Source organism: Leucopleurus acutus (genome assembly GCF_964270905.1).
Source record: "Leucopleurus acutus genome assembly, chromosome: 4".
Classification (NCBI taxonomy): domain Eukaryota; kingdom Metazoa; phylum Chordata; class Mammalia; order Artiodactyla; family Delphinidae; genus Leucopleurus; species Leucopleurus acutus.
In genome coordinates this window covers 134,853,263-134,877,665 of record NC_139146.1, presented here as the reverse complement: position 1 = coordinate 134,877,665, position 24,403 = coordinate 134,853,263, and the positions used below count along the sequence as shown (strand labels likewise).

Genomic DNA, 24,403 nt, shown 5'->3' with positions numbered 1-24,403 from the left:
GATTAATTATAAACTTAATTGTAAAAAAAGTTAGGTGACAGCATATATGGTCAAGGGACAAAAAAACTAGACAAAATTGTAATCCCACAAATTATGTATATCTGATTATATGAAACCTTTTCTGAGGCAAACAAGTCAATAGAAAAATGCCAAGCAAATGGTAGGCCAAAGGATTAATTATCTATTAATTAATATCTACAAATGTATTAAAAAGTATTAAAATTAATAGAAAAAAACAGCTGAATAGAAATAAGGGCAAAGGACAGTGAAAAGGCAGTTCACAAAGGAAAAATGTTTAATTCTACCAATAGTCGGGGAAACGTAAATAAAGCCCAATGAAATATCACTTTACACCTAATAAACTTCCAAACATTAGAAAAAATAGCTCTAACACCAAATAATGGCAAGGATGTGGGAGAAAAAGGCCCTCTACTATAGTTCTGGGAGTGCAAAGTGTTACAGCCTTTTTGGAAAGTGATATATATAGCAACATATATTAGAATTATAAATGCATTTACTTTTCCCACTCCTGGGAATATGCTCCATAGAATAAAAGCCCCAACTCATTAACACTTATGTACGGGATGATTATTGCTCTTCTGTTCATTTTGACCAAAAATAAACACAGAAACAGAAACAAAGCCTTGTTAAGTGAATGCCCATATATAGGGAAATGGTTGAATGGATGATGACATATCACACAATGGAATGTTATTCAGCTATTAAAGAGAGTGAATTAAAGGCTTACCAGTTGACCTGGAAGCATTTCCACTGAAGGGTAGCAGAACATGCCACCCCATAATATGCCATTTTGCGTACAGATTATTTTGAGCTGAAGGCCAAGAGAAACTCTCTGCCTTCCCCTTATCTACCTGAAGGCAGAACATGTACTCCTCTTGTGAAGATGACCCCTCTCTACTTCTCACACCAGGAACGGAATAATAATTTTATCACTGGAGACTAGATGGCATTGAGAAAGGGTCTACACAAAGAAACTTACTAACTGGCCTTATTTACCACTAGTTTCCCCTAAAATTTGTCTTCCCTCAATTTGCCTCCCCTAGAATTTCAAAGTCCTTTTCGTTTGTCTTCTCCCTTTTCTACAAAATTAATGTTCTGTGATAGGATGCCATCTAAGTCCAAATTCTAGCAACCTCTTTGAGTTACTCATCACTAAGTTTTCTCCCATATGAAGTGTACAGAATGTGTTAATAAACTGTTTTTCTGTTGTTGTGTTTTTGTTTGTTTTATTTATTTCTTTTACATCTTTATTGGAGTACAATTGTTTTACAATGGTGTGTTAGTTTCTGCTTTATAACAAAGTGAATCAGCTATATATATACATATATCCCCATATCCCCTCCCTCTTGCGTGTCCCTCCCACCCTCCCTACCCCACCCCTCTAGGTGGACACAAAGCACCGAGCTGATCTCCCTGTGCTATGCGGCTGCTTCCCACTAGCTATCTGTTTTACATTTGGTAGTGTATATATGTCCATGCCACTCTCTCACTTTGTCCCAGCTTACCCTTCCCCCTCCCCGTGTCCTCAAGTCCATTCTCTACGTCTGCGTCTTTATTCCTGTCCTGCCACTAGGTTCTTCAGAACCATTTTTGTTTTGTTTTGTTTTTCTGTTGTTAATATGTTGTTTTGTCAGTCCAATTTAGAGAAGCCCAGACAAAACCTAAGATGGGTTCCCATACTGTATTGTTGAATCAGAAAAGGAAGGGACAGGAAAATGTGCAAAACATAATTATTTGCAATATAAGTGATTACAAATACACATATAAATGATTACAGATCATATAAACATATTTATATCATTATAGTATCATATGAAACAGAAACTTGGAAGGATAAATATTAGGACACCACCAAGAATTACCATGCTTTTGGAAGCAGTTAGTATGGTGATTTGTGTTGAAGATGGACAACAGCAAAAATATCAGGCCAAAAAAAAAAAAATAGAATAAAAGAGTATTAAAAATTGCAAACTATTTAAATATGCAAAATTACATATGTGAATAGAATTTTTAAAAATTAAAAAACGGTGATCACTCTGTTGTCTTTAAAGCTCTTTCCTCAGTGACTAGGAAAGGTTTTATGGGTATGTCTAGGAAATGGCAGGGAGGCAGCAGGTCCACAGGCTTTGGTGTTGGACTGCAGAGTTCATGTCCCAGCCCCATCACTGACTGGAGGTGAGACTTCCATTGCATTGCACTGTTCACTTTTCCCAACTCAAAATTTCCTCATCCATGGAATAACATTGTGAAAACAAAATGTAACAATGTAATCAAACTGCTTAGCCCAGTGCCTGATACATATAAAGTGCTCAATAAATATTGGCTATTAATACTAACAATCTTATAGCTACTGCAAATCGGCCAGTTGTAGGTCCTTGTTAGAGAAAAGGAGGAGAGGTGGACAGCAAGATGGATTTGAGGTTCAAGCATGAGTGACTTGGAGTCATCGTGCTATATCTTAAATTCTCCTTCTTAAGTTTTGATTGGGTAGCAAAGAAAGTTGAAACCTTTTAATATGATCTTCAAGATCCTCAAAATCAGTCTTTCACCCAAGTGCAATAATTCTCTTGTGCCCAGACATTCTATTTGTTTCCCAAACAATTCTTGCAGTACCTACTCAGAGTTGCTATCAGGATCAAATAGGGAAGATGTTGACAAAAATTTTTCTTTTCATTTTTGATATCCTACTGCCTACCAGGCACTGTGCTGCATGCAGTAATACTGAAAAGTGCATTCTATCTCCCCCATTTTGCAGATAAAGGAACTAATATTCCCGTAGTTTAAAATGAATGCCAAAGTTTGTTTTGATGTTAGATGAGTCTAGTTCCAAATCCCAGGCTTGTCTAATGCAGCTTGTTGCCATCAATGTATACATGTTCTATACACAGTAAATATTCTACGAATTTTAAAGTAGCAGGATATTTAATGGGAGGTTTCAGTTGTCTTAGAGTCTTGGCTGAGGTTCTAAAACTGAGGACAGCAGGTGATAAATGTTCACACATTCTGAACAGAGGTGCCAGACACTCCTACCCAGACATGCTGAGATAAATCTAAACATGGCCTTACCTTCTTTGTCACCTGTCACCAGGCTGTGTAAAGTTAATTAGGTAATGGTGCTTTTAAAGAACTTGTTAGCAGAGGACAGGGTTGGGATTTTCACCTCCCCACTTTCAGAGTGTATTCAAGAAGCATCCCATTACAGAAAGAGCTGGTGATTGGGCATCTGAAATACAGGGCACTGTGCCGGATCATAAGAGCCCCAGACAGGAGAGAACTTGTTCCTTTACTTCTATTTCCTACTCCCATCCCAATCCTGGAGGACCTATAGACTGAAGAGCTTTGGGGGAAAAAATAGTATAAGAACAAAATGGAGGAAGAGAGAAAAAAAAATAGATAATTTGTCCATCCCTCCTTCCCCACTGTTGGTCTGGGGAATTTTTGTGTCAGGACTGAGCTGGAAAGATAGAGCGATGCCTTAAATTGGATTAGAGGTGAAAGTTATGATATGTGATTGTACTATATTTTTAATATCAGAGAATGACAGTTCTAATAGCCAATGATTGTTCTAATATTATTTCTGGAAAGATCTGAAATCTTCCTGAGGTATTCCCCAGTGGCAGAGAAGGGAGATCCAACAAAGTCTGTTGGAGGGCAGTGGGGTGAGAAGGAATAATACCATTTATCCCTTATTGACTAATGACATAAGAAACCACTGCTTCTCCTCTCTGCTTTGGCTGACCTGGTTCATATACGTTGTTCTCTTGAAATTCTGACCAGCATTCTAATCTCACCTTCCATGATCCTGCTTCTATAATGTCTTTCATAATGTCTCCGGATAAATTAATCTTATTTTTTCTATGTTCCCCATAGCCTTACACCCGATCAATTATACATTTGTAGCCATGAGTATAGTCAGACTCCTCTGAAACAGTGAGCTCCTTCAGGATGGGTATGGCGTTCTGTCTTCTTCTTCCAAGTCCTTAGTCCTGATGCTAAATGCTCAGTGCTAGCTGATTAAGTTGCTGTGGAATGAACTGCTCATTGAAATCAGTCACGGAAACCCAGACCATGCTGTATCTGCTCTGCCCCAATACCTCTCGAGGAGAAATCCAGAAATCATCCCCCAGGTAGAAGAACACTGTGTCTGCTTTCCTGTGAACTTCCCAGGTGAGAGTCAAGAAAACTGTGACACAGCTGAACATTCATGAAAACAGAGACCCAGAAGCCACTGGTGAACGAAGCAAACATCTATTAGATGCTTACTATTTGTCAGGCCTTAGGAATGAAAGGTAAAGAAGATAGCGCCCGCCCTGTTCTTTTCATCCATGTTTAGAGCTATTTAAAATAGATCTCAGTTTGGAAAATGTATGGTCATCATGTGCTGAGAGCACTGGCAGCTTAAATTCGGAGCTGATGGAGCTCTGGCTGTGAGCTATCAGTTCTATAAGCTGAAGATATGGAAACTGAAGTAGGAATAGGCTGAGGGCCATGAAGCACCAACACCAGACCCTTCCACAGACGTCCTTTACTGGGAGCGTGTGATGGGTGCACAAATCCCAACCCAACCCCTGACAGTAATGTCACACCCTAGATGCACACTAAGTATACACACTTATCATAACGACCAAGAAGCTGACCAAGAAGGCCTTCACGCTGTCCTCAGCTTGACTCAACTTCAGACGGTTTCTTTCTGATGATAGGCCCCTGACCCCTCTTTCCTTAGAGTATTTACTTTAGAAAACGTGTAATTGTAAATTCTTTCTCTACCTCTTTGATGTGTAAATCTTCTCCCAGGTTCTTGCCAGTTTTACAACCCAGGAATGTCTTTTTCAAGGACCTGGGGATCATCCTTTTGAAATGCAATTGAGAAAGCTCCCCTATCACTCAGTCTCTGTGGGAAGCTAGGAGCCTAACTTCCATAAGCATCAGTTAGTAAACCCAGATGGCCTCATCAATTGCACATGGACCACCTGCCCCCTAATGTCCTCCAGTACTTTTCCGCTAGCTCACCACAGTGCTGAAAAGCTCTCCAGCCTTTTGTTGCAATGGAGTTGAGTTCAATTTCTCTTCCCTGTTGCCTTGGTCTTTATTAAATTCTTTCTTGCCTGTTTAATTTCACCCAGTACAAGCGTTCTTTGACAACCACTGTAACACAGTGATGGTCATAGTTGTGATTAGTAAAATATTTAAAATTTCTTTACCCTATCAACCAGTAGTTTTTAACCAAGAGCAATCTTGCCAAACAGGGGACATTTGGTAAAGTCTAGAGACATCCTTGGTTGTCACAATTAAGGAGGAGGGGGAGAAGGTTTGCTTTTGGCATCTAAATGGGTAGAGGTCAGGGACGCTGCTAATCATTTTACAATGTACAAGGCAGCCCCTCAAAACAAAGACTAATTTGGTGCAAATGTTAATAATGCATGGTTGAGAAACGCTGCTATAAATAATTAAGACCCTAAGGGCACTCCTTCCTAAGTCTCAGCATGGTCGACGAGTTTAGGTTGTGCCACGAAGCCTCCACCAGAATCAGTTTATAGTTCCTAAAAACAATAAAAACAGGCAACTGAAAAATAACTATGAATACAGTCATCCCTCACTATTCAGGGGATTGGCTCCAGGCACCCCGACAGATACCAGAATCTGTGGGTGCTCAAGTCCCTTACATAAAATGGCAGGGTACAGTCGGTCCTACAAGATGCAGAACCCACAGATGGGGACGGCCAACTGCAGCTCTGTTAAAGGATCTCACTGAGAAATACTCTGAGACCAAGCTAACTCTTCAAACCCCATTATTTTTTTATGAGAATTTAAGATCCAGATAATCCAATTTGTGGGCTCATGGAATCACTCTGGACTCATAATCACATCAAGGTATTTCCTAGTAAGAATCTAATCAGATGCTTAATTAGTCTACATAGGCTAATGAACTGCCACTCTGCCGTTATCTCCTTTAGCGGTCCATCCCAATCAGTTTGGGTACACAATAACAACCATGATTAATCCAATATAGATTGCCACACCTATCACTAGCTCACTGACCAAAGAATGGCTCTTCATTAGCCCATGGCCCCCTTAGAAGAATTACTAAGTTTGCAAATGCTCTCTTAGTTAACTTAAATAGGTTACCTGATTTCTATTTCACTTACTCAAAAAGCAGTTATTGTAGCAATAATAAAGAACAAACACATACTTAATTCACATGTTGATCTCATTTTATTTGGCAAGCACACAATAAAAAAATTAAACAGCTTCCCTCCTCCCCTTTTGCCCACAGCTAGAAAACCTGTATAAGGACAAACTAACTTAAAGTGATTCTATGTACTTCAGATGTAAATGAGTTGGGCCTATTTTGTAATGTAAGACTCTAGTGAATTCTCACCAACTCCACATTGAGTAACAGACCTTCGATATTATGCCTTATTTTCATTTATCCCACGTTTAGAGCTTCTATTATTTACATGTGTCTTGTGCTTTCTTGGCAATATGTTAAAAGATTATCTGAGTTTCCTCAAGAGCTTTTTTTTTTTTTTTTTTTTTTTTGCGCTGTACGCGGGCCTCTCACTGTTGTGGCCTCTCCCGTTGCGGAGCACAAGCTCCGGACACGCAGGCTCAGCGGCCATGGCTCACGGGCCCAGCCGCTCCGCGGCATGTGGGATCTTCCCGGACCGGGGCACGAACCCATGTCCCCTGCATCAGCAGGCAGACTCTCAACCACTGTGCCACCAGGGAAGCCCAAGAGCTATATTTTAAATTTAAAAATGCATTAGTTTATGAGCAGTGAAAGCATGAAATCCCTTAAGTCTCCACTCAATAATTCACTACTAAATCAATATCTAAAGAATGTTTTTAAGCCACCAAACTAAAGGAAACTTAAAATTGAAAACAATGGATATCTTCCCCCCCAAATTTTCTAAACTAATTATTCCTTCAGATAGACTTGTCAGTTCCAAATTGAACATGACTTGGGTTTCTGAGATCCTGGGAAATGAGACAGATCTTATTTCATTTTCTATTCCTACATAAAGCAGAGCTGTATTAAAATTTTCAAATTTCTTCACTCTTTATGAGCTCCAGAGGATACATTTTGGCTAGTTCAATATGCTATTCCTACTTTAACTCATAAGTTCATTTTTCAATTTTATCGTAAAATTTGAGTCAAAGAATACAATCTTCAAAGTACTAGTTCTCTCTAATGTACTTCTAAAAAGGAGAACATTAAGGGTAACCTCAATGAGGTACAGATCAGGACAAAATGCTAAAAAGAACTTAAAAAAAAAGAATTATTAAGAGTGGGAATCCATCGAATCACCCTTTACAATAACCCTAACACGAAAGCAAATGATCTGTGTGACAGTCCATCTAAAAGGGAAAACATTTTATCATCTAGAAATACTCTATAGACATTGTTTGGAAGGAGCTTTTCTGTGGACCACTTAGTACCAGCTATAGATTCTGAGCTAACGAAACTAAGCTAACAAAAGTCAGTTTGTTAGTTTGTCTGGAAAACAATACCATAGCCTAAGTAGATAAGGTTGTTAACAGTTTAATCAGTGGATCTCAACCTTGGTTGCATGTTAAAAACACCTTTGAAGCTTTTAAATACTTGAATGCCCATTCTGCCCCCAGATCAATTAAATCAGAATGTATAGGCTGGGAACCAGGCAACAGTATTTTTTTTTAATGCTTCCCCAGGTGATATAAATATGCAGCTCAAGTTGAGAACAAATGCTTTTAAAAAATGGAAAGTTTATAACAATTGCCACTATAGCATAGATTTAAAAGGAATATTTGGATATATTTTCATAACTGGAAATAAAATTGGTCAGAGTTAAAGAATTACCTTTCCATCCCCTACCTATAATATTTAGGATGAGGTTTAAAGCCACTACTGAAATAGATTTTTAAATTTTTGTACTTTCTTTTATAATACTCTAGCAAAACATGGAGATCATTTCCATATGTGTACATTCAAGTTGATGCAACTTGATATGACATAGCCATTTATAAGACCCTAACCCATTCAACTGACTCCAGGTGAAATAGAAGATTCAGTCACCCGTTAGGCAACTTCTTCCTCAAAAACAGAACAGTAATATGAACTTTGGCATAAGAATATCATAATATAACAGAAGAAATAATGCTTGGTTCCATGAATTTAACATTATTTTTAAAATACCATAGCTTGTATATTGACTTACTAAAAGAACAGTTGAGGACCTTTTAGGTACCTGGTACCACACTAAGCCCTGGGGATACAAGGTGTCTGAAAAGACACAACTCCTGCCCCCATTGACATACAGTCCAGCTGGCTGGCTTGCAAGTCAGGCCAAAGATTGTGATGCCATCTGTACACCCACTGTGAACTCAAGATACTATTAAACTTCAGTAATAAATCAAGTCACAAATGACTTGCCGTTTGTCCATATAACACATTTTCAGATCATCTTGGTTGACATTCTATGCCTTTCTCTATACCCCACCTTCTAAAAGATCAAGAAAAGACTGATAATATGAACATTACTAGTCGAGCTTGTACAGGTTTATGCAAAAACAAAAAAATGGTAAATGATTCTCGTATCTCCACTTCCCCCGAATTTTCTGCTCCATTCTTGCTTTCTTAATGTCTCATCACCATCATAATCATCATCACCATCATCGTTATTGTCACAACTCTAGGCAGAGTCTCTAATATGTAACTGGAAAATACGTCTGAAAGTAAAACTATGGCATTGGAAACAATAATTGGAAAATTATTGTTGATCTACTTAGATTTTTTCCAGTCCTTTATTATTCTATATTTCCTTATAAAATTTTTGTGCTCATTATACTGTTACATAAATACAAGAAAATTACTCACAATCTGCCACTATAGCAACCACATGTAATATTTGACATCTTTACAAGCTTTCCTCTATCAAGCTTTTACAAAGTCACACTGAATTTAAAATTATGTATGCAGTTCTTTAATTTTATTCATATTTTAAGAATTTTAAATTCTCATTAATAACTCAATAAACCTGATTTGAAATGGTATATGGCTGAAATTCTTCATATTACAGGGTACTTCAAGAACTTCAGAATATTAATTTAATGAGCAAATATTTATACACTGCCTTCTATGTGCAAGGTACTGGTCTAGATTCTGAAGATACAGAAGGGGCCAAATACAAGATTCTTGTTCTGTGGAGTTTATATTCTAGCTGGGAGAAGTAGACAAGGGAAAATAAAAGATAATTTTATTCAAAAATGAAAGAGATAATTTTAGGCAGTAATTTTTATTTTAATAGTCATGGGATTGTGACTCTGGAGATGAGGCTGGTTAGCAAGGGGAGGTGCGTGGGAAAATATCCATCTCCAAGTAGACAATGTTTGATCTGAGATTTGAATGATAAGCAGGAGTCAACCAAGTGAAACTCTCAAGCATATGAAAATGTAAGAGGAGTGGAATAATGCTACCTTCCTGGAAGTTCTTCATTGCCTGGAATAGATCTTCATGAAGGTACAGGCAAAGAATGAGCAAGCCTGGAAAGTGTCCCTTCCTTCCCAGCTCTCATATGGTTTCTCCTAAGCAATATCTCAATCTTCCTTTATCCTTTCCCCAGAAGGCACTTAGAGGCCAATTCCTTGGTCACATAGCTCACCAATCACAAGAGAATAGACATGACCAAATTCTTCCCTAAACTTCTAACCAAAGATGTAGTTAGAATTTATAATAATCTGATTAAAATGTGTGCTGTCCTTTCTTTTTACCATAAATTTACCATGATTCTTGGTATTTCAACTTTATGTTGCTGTTAGTGTCGTTCTTGTCAATTTTGGAGCTGAACTGTGTCAAGCTTGTACAAATGATTTAGTATGGCAGTTAAGACCATGGGCTACAGGCAGATTCTAAGACATGACCTAAACTACTTAAGCCAGTCACAGTTTCCTTATCACAATCATAATAATGTGAGTTTTAAAAGAAATGGTACAGGGACTTCCCTGGTGGCGCAGTGGATAAGACTCTCAGGGGGCCCAGTTTCGATCCCTGGTCAGGGAACTAGATCCCACATGCATGCTACAACTAAGAGTTTGCATACCACAACTAAGGAGCTGTGGAACTGCAACTAAGGAGCCCAAGAGCCACAACTAAGGAGCCTGTTTGCCACAACTAAGGCCTGGTGCAACCAAATACATAAATAAATAAATATTTTTTAAAAATTAAAAAAGAAATAAAAGAAATGGTACAGAGAACTCAGAGGCTGACACGCAAGCCCTTAATAAATAGGTAGGGTAGGTAGAGAGAAACAGCAAAAATGCGCGCGCGCGCACACACACACACACACACACACACACACACACACACACACCCCTTGAGATTATTTTAAATATTGTATGGATAAAGATCTTACTACATGGTAGTAAAAACAAGAATTAGTTATGCCATATTACTCTTTGGCATCTTGAAACTTTATAGCTTAGGAGACTGCATGGGGTCTGCTGACGAAGAAGGGCTATCTACCCATTTTCACTTGCATGAATTATATAAGGTGGGATTGGGGGAGCTTAAAATCCCAAACTCCACTAACGCTTGGTCATAGACGTTATGATAAGTTTCAGACACAATCACGATGGGGCATAAAAACGAGATGCGAAGGGTCCTCTTGATGCTCGTCAGTGTCTCCGTCTGTTCTCAAAGCCCTCATTAAGTGGCTCCCTCCACACTGTCAGGGAAGACTGTCTTGAGGTCCAGCACTCTGCATTTGGAATAGAACCCCAGAATGCAGTGGGATGACTGAGCCCTGAACCCAAGGAAGGGAGGGAATCCAGAAACAGACTAATAAAGTAGCTTTCACACTGTCCTCCACTATCGATGTTATCTCAGAGTGGGGGAAAGGGGGTTGCCCAGAAAGCTCCATTTTCACGTGCTCGAGATTGCATGATGTTCAAAGGGTTCCACGGCTAAAACAAAGCTAGAAAACCACGGAGCCGGTAAATGTGAAGGCCCTTTGTAAACTGTAGTGTGACTTACAAATGCTAGTTTTTAATATTATCACTGCTGTTTCTTGTTTCCTGAGAAAATTTAAATGCCTGTTTTATTGGGAAATTGCTTAATTTGATAATAAATCTCAAGAAAAGGCATGGTTCCAAGTCAAATATTCATTTTCATCTCTAGCATGCTGTGCAGTAAGCACACTGAAAATGCTTTTTAAAGGAATTCCTAATGGGATTCATTTACTGGGGAAGCAGGAACAGTTGACTGAACTTTTCCATCACAAATTTAATTCACAAGGGGTCAACCCAGTCATTCATCATCTGCAGTAAAGAAATTCACCACAGTTCCCGGTTCTCACAAGGATATTAAGGGAAATGTTCCCCGCCTCCTTTGGTTGGAAGTGGGGTTCCTAAGGATCTACATTCAATTACTGCAACCTGCATGTTTAATCCCAGGTTACAGCCAAACACCAAGGAATATTGAAAAATAATAACAACAGGAATCCAGCTTAACTCAATGCACATTATTTGTCCTAAAACAGAGCAACGCAACTACACAATACTACATGGGATTCAAGTAAAGAATAGTAGCAACGACATATCATACTTACTCTGTGCCAGGCACTGGTCAAAGTGTACTGCATACCTTATTTATCCCTCACAACAACCTGATGGGCTCAGAACCATGACTAGCTCTTTGACAGAGGAAGTCCAGAAAGTTATTGCTGGAGCTAGCATTCAAACCCAGGCAATCAGGCTCTAGAGATGACCACACGATGTTTTAGTGGTTTAGTTTCAGTGCAGTCAGGAATAAGAGTATATATTTTGTTCTGATTTCTGCCAATTACAGACATGCCCTTGTGCTTGATATCTTCCTTTGGTGCTTCCGGTTCCACCCCCAACACCTTTCTATCTTGCTCTATGCTCTAGAGTCTGGCCTGTACGAACAGCATCAATGGGTTTCCAGTCAGGTCTGGCACTAGCTAGAGATTAGGGGTCAACGGGAGAGCAAGGTCAGTGTATTTATTTTCCTGGGTCCCTCAGTCAGGTCACTACTGGTCTGCTGTATCCCTCTGTTGACACCACAGCTCCTGTCAAATGACTTACTTCACTCTGGATTCCCCACCTTTCCCTCCCTCTGCCCCTAAAGGCCTACTGCTAAAATTGCCATAGCGTGGAACCATGTTCCTTTATTTTCCCTAAACCCTGACCACATCTTTGTAAACGGTCCTTTATTAAACTTTCCTCAAATCACCATGCCAGGAATCTGAGCAGAGAATTCCATTCTCCAGCTAGTTTACATATGACTGGACCCCCCAAAATGCAGCATAACCCTCACTATCCCCACCTTCCACCCTCTGCACAACAGGCCCAGGACATAAATTCTACAGCTGTCCAAAAAAATCTCCATTCCTCCTACTACAAGCCTATATGAAAACTATTTTTCAATTTTCTTGGTTTTTGTAAGAGGCCAGAAACTGAGGTCTACAAATAGAACAGCATTTTTTTTTAAGATTTTCAAGTTTATTGGTATTTTGAAAGTTTATAGTTTCATTTCTATTGTGTCTACATTTATTTTGCCTTGTCATTTGTATTTTGTACAGGAGTTAAAATGAAAGAACTAGAATTACAAGATTAAACATGGATAAATCTCAAAAATCTAATATGGAAATGAACAAAACTAATTCAAGAAAAAATAAATGGTATAAATAGATTTATATAAAAAATGTAAACATGCAAAGCAATGCTATATACTGTAGAACAGCATTTTTATTCTAACAATAGTCACTGGGTCTATCAAATCATCCTGAGTGTCAGGCAGCAGACAGTAACAGACTATTCACGTTGGGTATTGGTCTCTTTGAGTTGAATGACCTTACTGACCTTATGATTCAGGTGTCATAAATCAGACACTTAGCCTAATTAAATACAAAAGTATCTGATCTATGCAGCTGATAACACTAGACAGTTGGCTTCTTGGAACCAGGTAGTAATATACCAGGAAATGTGATCTCATGGTACAGAAAGATACCAGCTGCATCCTTGTTTTTCTTTCAATCTAATTAGCCATCCATCAGAAACAATGCATGTTTATAAAAATGTCTTGGCCTCAAAGACAGTGAGCATCTGAATGGACCTTAACATCTCTTCTTCAAAACATCTCAAGTTGATCTTGTCATTTAATTTAACAGTTCACCCTGTGGTGACAGTAGAGATTGTTTCCATTGAAAAGGATGTAAGAATAACACCCTGGGCCATAATTCAAAAAAAAAAAAAAAAGGTTCCCCACCCACTCCTCTCTCCTAATCCACCTTAATAGTGCTGATAACTCTTCACTGTTCTATCCTGGTTTCCATGTTGAAAGTCGAGTTTTATAGCTAGTCTTGGTTAGAAGGATGCACTTCCTTTTACCATTTTTTGATGTTTGCAAAGTTATATGCTTGTAGAGGTAAAGCACTCACTGTCTTTAGTTCATCATCAGAAGGTGTCACAACAGGCTTAAAATCTATGAGCATGTACAATTACCAGTGGGATATATACAACAAACTGACATCTCTGAATTACAGTGTCATAGAAAAATGGCTAGAGATGGACGCATAATACACTGACAGATTTCAGCAATAAGCATTTGGGGACTCTCTCAGGGTACTTCTGGCCTGGCAGGAAGCCATGATCATGACCCAAAGTTAAAAGACAGGAATTGTAGACCTTACTTCTCTAATTATAACTCTGCCACCTTCTTGATGTGCCAGAGTTCCTACACTATAAAATGAAAATTATCTGTATGACCTGACTCGCAGAGTCACTGGCATTAACAAAAGTGTTATGTATAAACAGTAATATCAAAAAACTTTGTGCTACTTTGCCTTGAAGAAATCAGTCAGAAATTATTTTAAGTGATTGAGAGCCTCACTGTCCTGAAACAGAGTCAAGATACAGTGTTTCTTTCAAATTACAGATGCTCTTTCTTTTCCTCCCTACCTGTAGTAGCTAGCCAGCCTCTAAGGTGCTCTCCAATGCACCTTCTGGTATTCACACACTCACAGAGTTCTCTCCCACACTGATCAGGGCTGACCTGTGTATCCAATAAGATATTCTGAAATGATAGTGTGTGATTTTCAAGGTTAGTTCATAAAGCTATTCGTATCACTCACTCTAGGAGAAATCATTTGCAATGTGAAGAGGACACTTGAGAAGCTTAATGGAATAGACCACATGATGAGGAACTAAGACGCCCTACCAAGAGCCAGCACCAGCTGCCAGTCCTGTGATTAAGCCGTCTTAGAAGCAGATCTTTAAACACCACTCAACCTTTCAAATGAATGTAACTCCAACTGACATCTTGACTGTAACCCCATGAGACCCCAAGCCAGAATCATTCAGCTAAGCTGCTCCTAAATTCTAGATCCATAAGAGCTGTGTGAGATAATAAATGTTTGCTGGTATAAGCCACAAAGATTTTGGGGGGTGGAAGGGTAATTTACTTTATAGAAATATATAACTAAAATACTATTTATTCTGATTTTCTATTCTATACAAGGTTTACCTTGACTGTATATATATTCTTTCTCCCAACCCTGACATACATACACCCATTTTTTTCAAGCAAGCCCTTTATTCAAGAGTATGGCAAAATGTCTCAGAGCAACAGGAGGGTGTGGACACTTTGATGATGACACAATTTTAAAGAATTAATCCTCCAAGATATATATGTCCATAGTTACACCTGTACAAATAATGAAGGTCTATGTGAAAAAGTGTCCTCGTCCAAGAAATTGTTGACAAAAATAAATACCACATGTGTGATCTTCATAATGTATATAACCCTACTTATAACATGGTTGATTATTTCACTGTTTTATAGCAGCATAAGTGGAATACTGGTGATCTCATTTTAACACCCAGACAGTTATAAGTAGTGAGTTAATGTCCTGCCATTAACTCCTGTTAACTGCAGGAAATGAGTCATATTATCTAAGCTGATAGTGAAACAAATGAGTTACACAGTTAAGAGGAACATCTTGCTGAAATACTGGGAAGGTCTAGCAGTGCATGTAAACTAAGTATGAGTTTCTTCAGCTGCAGAGAAATTTCAAACAATTATTAACTGTAACTTTGCTATGAGTCATGATTACATTATACAAAGAGTGCTAAAGAACTAATATTACCAGAAGCACCCAAAGCAGACAATACATCACTCTTCCCCACTTGCCTTCATATAAAATCAGTTTATCATTAACATTTCGGATCAATATTAAAATGTAATAAAATTAGAGAAGATACACATTTACTGTTTATATCACTATATTTCCAACACTGAAATAACAAAAAAGATGAAAAACCCATCTCTAAAAACTTCTGGGTACCTGTAGAATTTTTTAGTAAAACCACTTAAAAACTGTTCTCAGTATTAGATTCCAATATAGTATTAGACCTGAAAACACAGATTACTTTGGTAGTATTGATATGAGTTTCTCTTAAGAAAATCAGAATTCTAAATCAAACTAAATAATATTAATACTGAATTGTACTTCAAATGAGGTTTTACTGTACACAAATTTAGTTTCTGCAAAGGGCAGAAATTTTCTTTTATACCAGTCCATAAAATAATCTTTTAAAGCTGTAAGAATTATACCAAAAGGAAAAATTCTAAAAGAATGAGATTCAATGTTTTATCTTCAAACAATAGCAGCAGAATTTTGCCAACTAGAAAATGGTATAAAGGGTAACGGTTATGGAATAAGAATTACAAAATGCTTTTCTGAAACACTCCAGTGAGTTTTAACTCCTTTGTACTAGATCTTACGTATCTACAGGCATACCTCATTTTACTGTGCTTTATTGCATGTGTTACAAATTGCATGCTTGGGGCAACCCTGCATCGAGCAAGTCCGTCAGCGCCATTTTTACAACAGCATTCGTTCACTTCTTGTCTCTGTGTCACAGTTTGGTAATTCTCGCAATATTTCAAACTTTTTCATTATGATTATAACTGTTATGGTGCTCTGTGATCAGTGATCTTTGATGTTACTATTATAATTATTTTGGGGCACTACAAACCACACCCAATAAGACAGTGAATTTAATCAGTAAGTGTGTATCTTCTGACTATTCTACTGGCCAGCCATTCCCCTAGTTGGGTAGATGAAACAGTCAGAAATACACATTTATCTCTCTCTCTCTCTTTCTTGGGGCCTCCCTATTCCTTCAGACACAAAAAATATTGAAATTAGGCCAATTAATAATCTTACAATGGCCTTTAAGTGTTCAAGTGAAAGAGTCACACACCTTTCACTTTGAATCATAAGCTAGAAATGATTAAGCTTAGTGGGAAAGGCATACTGAAAGCCAAGATAGGCTGAAAGGTAAGCCTCTTGCACCAAATTATAAGTTGCCAAGTTATAAATGCAAAGGAAAAGTTCTTGAAGGAAATTAAAAGTGCTACTCTGGTGAACACACAGTGATAAGAAAGCAAAACACCTTTATTGCTGATATGAAGAAAGTTTCAGTCATCTGGATAAAAAAATCAAACCAGTTCACAACATTCCCTTAAGCCAAAGCCTAATCCACTGCAAGTCCCTAACTCTCTTCAATTTTTGAAGGCTGAGAGAGGTGAGGAAGCTGCAGAAGAAAAGTCTGAAGCCAGCAGAGGTTGGTTCCTGACATCTAAGGAATGAAGCCGTCTCCATAACATCCAAGTGCAAAGTGAAGCAGCAAGTGCTGATGCAGAAGCTGCAGCAGGTTACCCAGAAGATCTAGCTGAAATAATTAATGAAGGTGGCTACAGAAAATAATAGATTTTCAATGCAGGCAAACAGTCTTCTATGGGGAAAAGATGACATCTAAGACTTTCATAGCTAGAGAGGAGAAGTCAATGCCTAGCTTCAAAGCTTCAAAAGAGAGGTTTACTCTCTTGTGAGGGACAGAAGTATAAGTCAATGAATTTGTGCTTAATCAATTTTATTTATTGTTGTGTTAAAATTATATCTTTGTGAATCAAGGAATTTAAGACATACCTAGTATTTACAAATCTTTAAATGAACTAATTATTTAATAAAATTGTGAGTGGATTTATGCTCAATATAAATTCAAAAGGATTGAGTTATTTTACCCTGAGAAATCATTGATGATTTAATTCTGAAAATTCCTATGCATTGGATTGTATCTATTTTTTATATATTCAAAGCTATCATTTCTCTTCATTTAATTTTATAATATCTGTTGAATGAGATAAAAAATAAAGGAAGAAAAGTGTTCAGAAATCAATTCTGGCAATGTTTTGGGATCAATATTCTCCATTTGTTTGAAAAGTACTGCTATCTTTATGTTGATCTTTGTGTTCTTGAGTTTTGTTTTTATTTCCATGTTAAACTGTATGCAAGGAATACTTTAACTATTTCCTCCCCTCCAAAACCTACATTGAGTATAATGACCTGCACAATAATCTCTCAGAAAAATCAAACAAGCTATCAAAGTATTACTTGTATGTCCATTTGATGCCTAGCTAAAAGGAATAAGACTTAGGCTCTGACATTAAGGAGATGGAAATATAACCATAGAAATCAAGTTAAATTACGTGAAACAATTAGGAAAAATTAAGTGCTATGATATGTAACAGTGTTTCCCAAAAGATCCATGAGATGTTAATAGATGTTTTACTTTTTTTTTAAAAAAAAAAAGGCTTCCATGGTCAAATACATTTGGGAAATATTTCATAAAACATTACCGTGTTGGCAATTCACAATGTCTATTAGCATATTAATGACTGAAAAGTTTTGCAGCAAATAAAATGATTGTACTTTGATTAAACCAGAATATTCAAAAAATTTTCAACATTGTTAAAATGTTCTTTTGATTATGAAAATTTCATAAATGAAGACAAAAAAACACAAGTATTTGCCTCATTAATTTAACAAGCATTAGTATTTTGCTATATTTGGTTCAGATTTTTTTATCTAAATAATAATAAAAGGTTACTTACGCAATTAAGGCCACCCCCATCCCTCTTTTCCTCCTTCCTTCCCCATAGGTTACCATCATCCTGAAATTGGTGGATATTCTCGTCCATATATTTACTTTAACTCAGATGTTTGTATCCATGAGTAATACATAGGATTTCTGTATGTTTTAAATTTACAAAAATAGTATCATTTTTGTACATGCTGTGAGGTACTAATTTTATTTGACATTATGTTTATGAGACAGATCCATGATATCACATACAGGTTAACCTCGTATATTTTAACCGAGGAATTTTGTTCTTTGTATAGACCACAAAAATTAATTATCCAATAACCTACTAAGGACATGTGGCTTGTTCCCAATGTTTTCCTAGCATAACCAACATTGTGGTGAACATTCTTGTACATATATCTTTGTGTTTCTGTTGAAGAGATGTTCTAGAGGATATGCCTACAAATAGAATTAATAAGTCATAGGTACCTCCATTATTAACTTTAGTCAATGTTTCAAACTTCTCTCCAAAGTAAATGAACTAAGTTACACACCAACCAATGCACTGCAGGAATTCCCAGGGACTCATCTGCAGACATTCAGACATTACTTTATATTAATCTGATGTGTATGAACTTACAATGTGCTGATATACAATGTTAATTTCCCTTATTATTTTTGAAATCTGAACATATTTTCATAACGACCTTGGCCATCTGTCTTTCCTCTTTTGTGAAGTGGGAAGATTTGACAGAGTTGATTATATATTTCCTAAACTAATACTTCAAATTCACCATGAATAAGTTCCCTGATTTATGGTTTAATTTTCATTTTTTTAATTATTTCTTTGGTTGTATTTTGACAAGTTTTTATGCTTATCAATTTTATAAAGTTTGTACTTTGATGTCATGTTTTCTTCCAAAATTTTCAGTTTTATTTTTCTCATTGAGGATTGTGTTCCATGGCTATTTATTTGTGTGTTGTGTCATACAGGCATTTAATTGTCCCAGTGACATCTCTTGATAAATCTTTCTCTTCCGTACTGATTTTTGATGCCACCTCATCATATATGAAATCTTTGTAACACAGAGGGGATCATTAGTAGTTGAGAGAAGGGAGAGGATTCACTACCACACTGACAATTATACACGAGGCACCGCATGAAGGAAGTAGTCTTCAGGTAAGGGCTGAATACTGGATGGACATAAAGGTTTTGGTGTCAGACAGATGTTCATTTTTATCCCTTCTGTAACACTACAAGTTAATCTTTCTGCAAAGGAATTTCTTCACTTGGGAATGGGGATAATACAAATTATCTAATAGTATTATTTAATGAGATAAAATATTTAAAAGTGGTTAGCATATTTTCTTGAATATAGTAGGTATTCAAAGAAGTTAACAGTAGTAATTGTAGTTCTGTAGTTGCTAGTAATAGCAGGAGTGGTAGAAGTATCTGATTAGGTTGGTAGCTATAAGACGGAAAAGGTAAACAAATCCGAAAGAAATTTCTAGGACAGGAAAGATAGAACTGGGGTATTGTCTGACTATAAGGGTGAGATTCGGACATGACTCTAAGCTGAGGCTTGGAGGGAAAGATATAAGAGGAACTGAAGATACTAGTTTAGGACAGAGGTTCTCAAAATGTGGTTCCAGCAGCAGCAGTAGTTCTGAGAATTTATGAGAGATGCAAATTCAAGATCCCAAACCTACTGGTTCAGCCACTCTGACTGACACGTGGCCCAGTAACCCGCATTTTAACAATCCCCTCCACCCCTCAGGTGATTCTGATGCTCGCTCAAGTTTGAGACCCACTGGTTTAGAACCTGATGAGCCACAGGTGATGCTGAGAAATCAGGTGAACAAGGTGCCCAAGGAAATGTCAGAGCTGAAGATGCAGATTTCTTACTTAAAAGGCTGAAATTCTCCTTTCCTGATGCCTTTGCTTGCTTCCAGTTATTGGTTTGGTTTTACTTAATGGCTTCCCGATCTCAGAATCATTTCTCAGCTTTCAAGTTCTCCTTGCAGTCCACCTACTCGGCAAAGCCATGTCAAGTGTGCAACCCTTAATCACTCTCCATCCTGCCCCCCGTCTCCCTCCTGCAGTGCTCTTCTCCTGCTTTCGGCTTGGAGGATGCAACGTGTCTGGCACAGTTTCATCTAACATTAAATACCATGTACGTTATAGAGCTTTATATATAATAAATGAAGACAGTAATAGCCTAGAACACGGCTTTTAATCGTAGGAATCCCTGGCCATTAAATATAAAACAGTTATCAATATATGTATATCTAGTGACCCTTCTCTGGCCCCCAAAACACAGAAGCCTGCAAAGAACATGCTGGGTCTATACTATTGAAGAGCACTTTTATTTTCAAAACTAATTTCATCTTGAATCCAATAGGTGTAAGTGTGAAAAAAGAGGTGAGTAGTAGTCAGCCACAGAAAACATTTACCAATTTTCAGATTTCTCCATGTGTCTTTCAGGGAGTTTTATTGATTCTTTGATAGAGACAGAGGTAATAAATAATAAGAGGTCTCATTACAATAGCTTATCAGAGACCAGACCAGTGTATTCATTTTGGCCATAAAATGTGTCAATTCCAGCTGCAAGGATCAGCTCAACCGTGGTGACAAGGATCACCTGTGTAGACCTTTGAGACAGGTAAATCTACCGTGGCATTCTCTGGAGCAGGACGCACCTGGGAATATCACCTGCATTTTAAACTAGTGCTGACTGGCTTGTAATATCTGGGAATCCAGATTTAGTAAAACGAAATCAATCTTCAGGAACTTGAAACATGTCACTCCTATTATTTATAAATACAAGGTAATTCCTGTGTGTTTCTTTATGTGTTTTTCCTTTTACTTTATAATTTGTATATTGCATGCAAACATAACATGTGATCTTAAAATCTATAAAACATATGGGATAGTATGTAAAACCCAGACCAATAAAAAATATATTTTATTAACACTCTATATAGCATATTTAACAACAGAAGCAAAATTAACCTACCCTGAAAAATAAAATTAACCTACATTTTTCAGTATTTTGGATAGTGGAATACTGCTTCCTTTGTGATGTGCCTTTCTTCACAATAAAATTAATTACTTGGGTGTTTATCTAGAACCACAACTAGAATTCTGAAAGCAAGTTATACAGTTGAAATTGCCCATTAATATTGTGTTTCCTAAATTGCCCATGTATTTCCTAAATTCCCTATCATAAGGAAATAAGTATTATTCATTACAGTACCAATGTTAGTAATAATGACACAAATGAAATATGTACGTGGAAATATTTGTAAATCTTATTCAAACTTGTACCAGATTTCTATTTATAGAATTCATACAAAAGCAAAAACAAACACACACACCCACAAACGAACACACAAAAACATATGGACAATGGCTTTCTTGATAGTTAAGAAATAAGATAACAATATCAACAGCAGCAAGTAACAGTGAGAGTCAAAACTTTTCTTGTTATGTTACGTTATGTTATAATCTGGGACTAGGATAGTGAACAATGAAGTGAGGCAATGTTTCAGCAGCCCTGAATTGATAGGCAGAGGCAACCACGTGCATATACTCCATGAGGATTTCAAAACTTGGGGCTTCCCTGGTGGCGCAGTGGTTGAGAGTCCGCCTGCCGAGGCAGGGGACACGGGTTCGTGCCCCGGTTCGGGAAGATCCCACATGCTGCGGAGCGGCTGGGCCCATGAGCCATGGCCGAGGAGCCTGCAAGTCCAGAGGCTGTGCTCCACAACGGGAGAGGCCACAACAGTGAGAGGCCCACATCCCCCAAAAAAAAAAAAAAAAAAAAAAATCTTAATAAAAACCACTTTTCTTATTTAAATGAAGAGAACTGTTCTTTGCCTTTCTTCTTGGCAACATTACTATGCTGTAAAATATTGACTAGGGATAGTAATTAACAATTCATCTGATGTAACAATAGGGATAGTCTATATCAGAAGTTCTGAAAGCATAATCCACAGATCCCTAGAAGTCCCGGGAAACATTTCAAGAGTTCTGTGGAGTCAAAACAATTCTCACTCTATTATTTATCATTTTCATTTTTTGTCTTTTTCATTGTGTTGGTCCGTGCTAGGTTGGCATTTGCACTGATGGTACAGATACAATGGTGGGTAAAATTACTTGCGCTTAGAACAAATCAAGGCAGTAGAGACAACCTGGACTAGTGCATATTTCACGCACCATCATTCACCAAAATGTCAGTTTTACTTAAGAAAATCATTGATGAAGTAGTAAAAAACTGTAATTCTGTTAAGTCTTGGCACTTAAGTACAAACCTGAATATACTATATGACAGAAACTGAAGATATAAATAAAGCATTTCTACTATGTAATGAAATAGATAGTTGTACTCATTACCTGCTGCTGTGTAACAAATTACCCTAAGATTTAGCAGCTTAAAATGATATACACTTATCTTAGTTTCTGTGGGTCAGGAACTCATGGACTGCTTTGCCGGGTCCTCTGGCCCACGTTTCTTACCAGGCTGCGATTAAGGTGCCAACTGGGGCCACAGGCATCTCAAGCTCTAACTGCGGAGGGATCCACTTCCAACCTCACTCATGGTTGTAGGGAGGATTCAGCTGTTTGAGGGATTTTGGACTGAGGACCTCGGTTCCCTACTGGTTATTGTCTGGAGGCCACTCTCCGTTCCTTGCCAGGTTGCCCTCTCCATGAGGGCAAGCCCTGGAGAAGAAACAAGAGAGAGAAAAGCCCAGCAAGATGGAAATCACAGTCTTTTGTGATCCAAAAACAGAAGCGGCACCTTCTCACTTTTGCCATATTCTATTTGTTATAAGCAAATTACTTAGCCCATCCCACACTTGAGGGAAGGGAATTACACAAGAGTATGAACCCCCAGGGGCTGGGATCATCAAGAGTTAAATCAGAAGCTGCCACCCACAATGGTCATCTCTGGGAAAAACACTTGCGTGACACTTTGCACTGCAAGGTGAACTAGCTTCTCTTTTCTTTACAGACCATTTTTACTTGGAAGAATCATTAACAAACAAACTTTAATGATTCGGGATTGGGTATTTTTTTAGATATTTGCAGAATTGAGTATTTCTAGAAAATGAACAAAGTCAGTTTTGTCAATTCAAGGAAAACAGTGTTGATACTCAATATGCCATAGAACTCAAATATTTAAATGAATGCTAGAATTTTGGACAACTTGTATCTGGCAACAGTGTCTTACCAGTTTCTCAATATATATAAAACCTTTGCTAAAGATTCTGGCAGCAATATTAAAGAATGTTGGGTTTGATATTGTGTACGGAAATGTGTTAACGTTCAAAAGAGCTGTGAAACTCAAGGAGCCAATGTTTTTCAAATGACCAACTGATCCTTTTAAGAATCATGGAGGTAACCATTTAAAGTGCAGGAGAGACCAATGAAGTTCACGGAACAGTATAAAAAGTTCATTAATACGGTTTCAGTTCTACCTTGCAATCAACCTTTAAGAAACTACTACTTACAGAGTTCTAATGTGGTGTAAAAGGAGAATATCCACAGCTGTCTGTAAAGGGTGTTAACATACTTCTTCATTTTCAACTGTGTAACTATGTGAGGCTGGATCTTCTCCATGTACTTCAACCACAACCACAAATGGCAACAGTCTTACTGCTGTGGAAGCAGATATGAGAATCCAGCCAATTTCTATTAAGCCAAACACTGAAAATATTTACAGATATGTATAAAGGCATATCTCATCTCATGAAATTATTTTTATTTGAAAAATAGTTTTTTTATTAAAAATATTTACATTGTTACCTATAAATGAATTATTTAAGAATGTCTCTTTAATTCCCAGCATGATCTATATTGAAAGATATAATCCACATAAAAGTTTTCTGAGTTCCTCAATACATTTTAAGAGTGCTGAAGGATCCTAAGACCAAAACATTTGAGAACCACTGGGCTAGATTTTGCTGTTTTACCAGTAATGCCAGAATCTCAGCAGCTTGAACAAAATGATTTATTTCTTATTCACACTACAAGTCCACTGGTGTAGGCTGAGGGAATGTGCTCATGGTTTCCTCAGGAAACCAGGCTCACATCAAGATTACATCACATCAAGAGTACATCAAGATTCTACACTCACAATAACAAGAAAAATAGGGGGATGGCAAAATTTGCAAAGGCTTATAAAGTTTACCTGGAAGTTACATATGCGACTCCTACTTGCTAGTCATCTTCCTAAGAAAGCCACATGGCCACACCTAATTCAGGGACACACAATTCTGCCATATACCTAAAAGGAAATCCAGAAATATGCAGTAAACAATACTAATGACCACCAGCTATGCCAACTCCCCTCCACAGACAGCAGGGGCACTGAGTTGAAAAGGATTATGAGGCTGCATCTTAGCTCATGAGGCTCACTCATTTCCTATTGCCATTGAAACAAATTACCAC

At 37.5% G+C, this 24,403-nt stretch overlaps 1 protein-coding gene across 6 annotated transcripts in view; it reads right to left on the bottom strand.

Moving 5' to 3' along the window:
• Positions 1-24,403, bottom strand: part of INPP4B (inositol polyphosphate-4-phosphatase type II B) — a 583,153-nt gene that overhangs the window by 415,372 nt on the left and 143,378 nt on the right. Inside the window, exon 1 of one of the 6 annotated variants that reach the window (XM_082838507.1) lies at positions 24,144-24,181. The exons of the other annotated variants lie outside the window; for them this stretch is intronic. The gene's annotated coding sequence lies outside the window, so the exon portion shown is untranslated. Of the gene's footprint in view, positions 1-24,143; positions 24,182-24,403 lie in introns of those variants that run through there. 6 annotated transcript variants of the gene reach the window in all.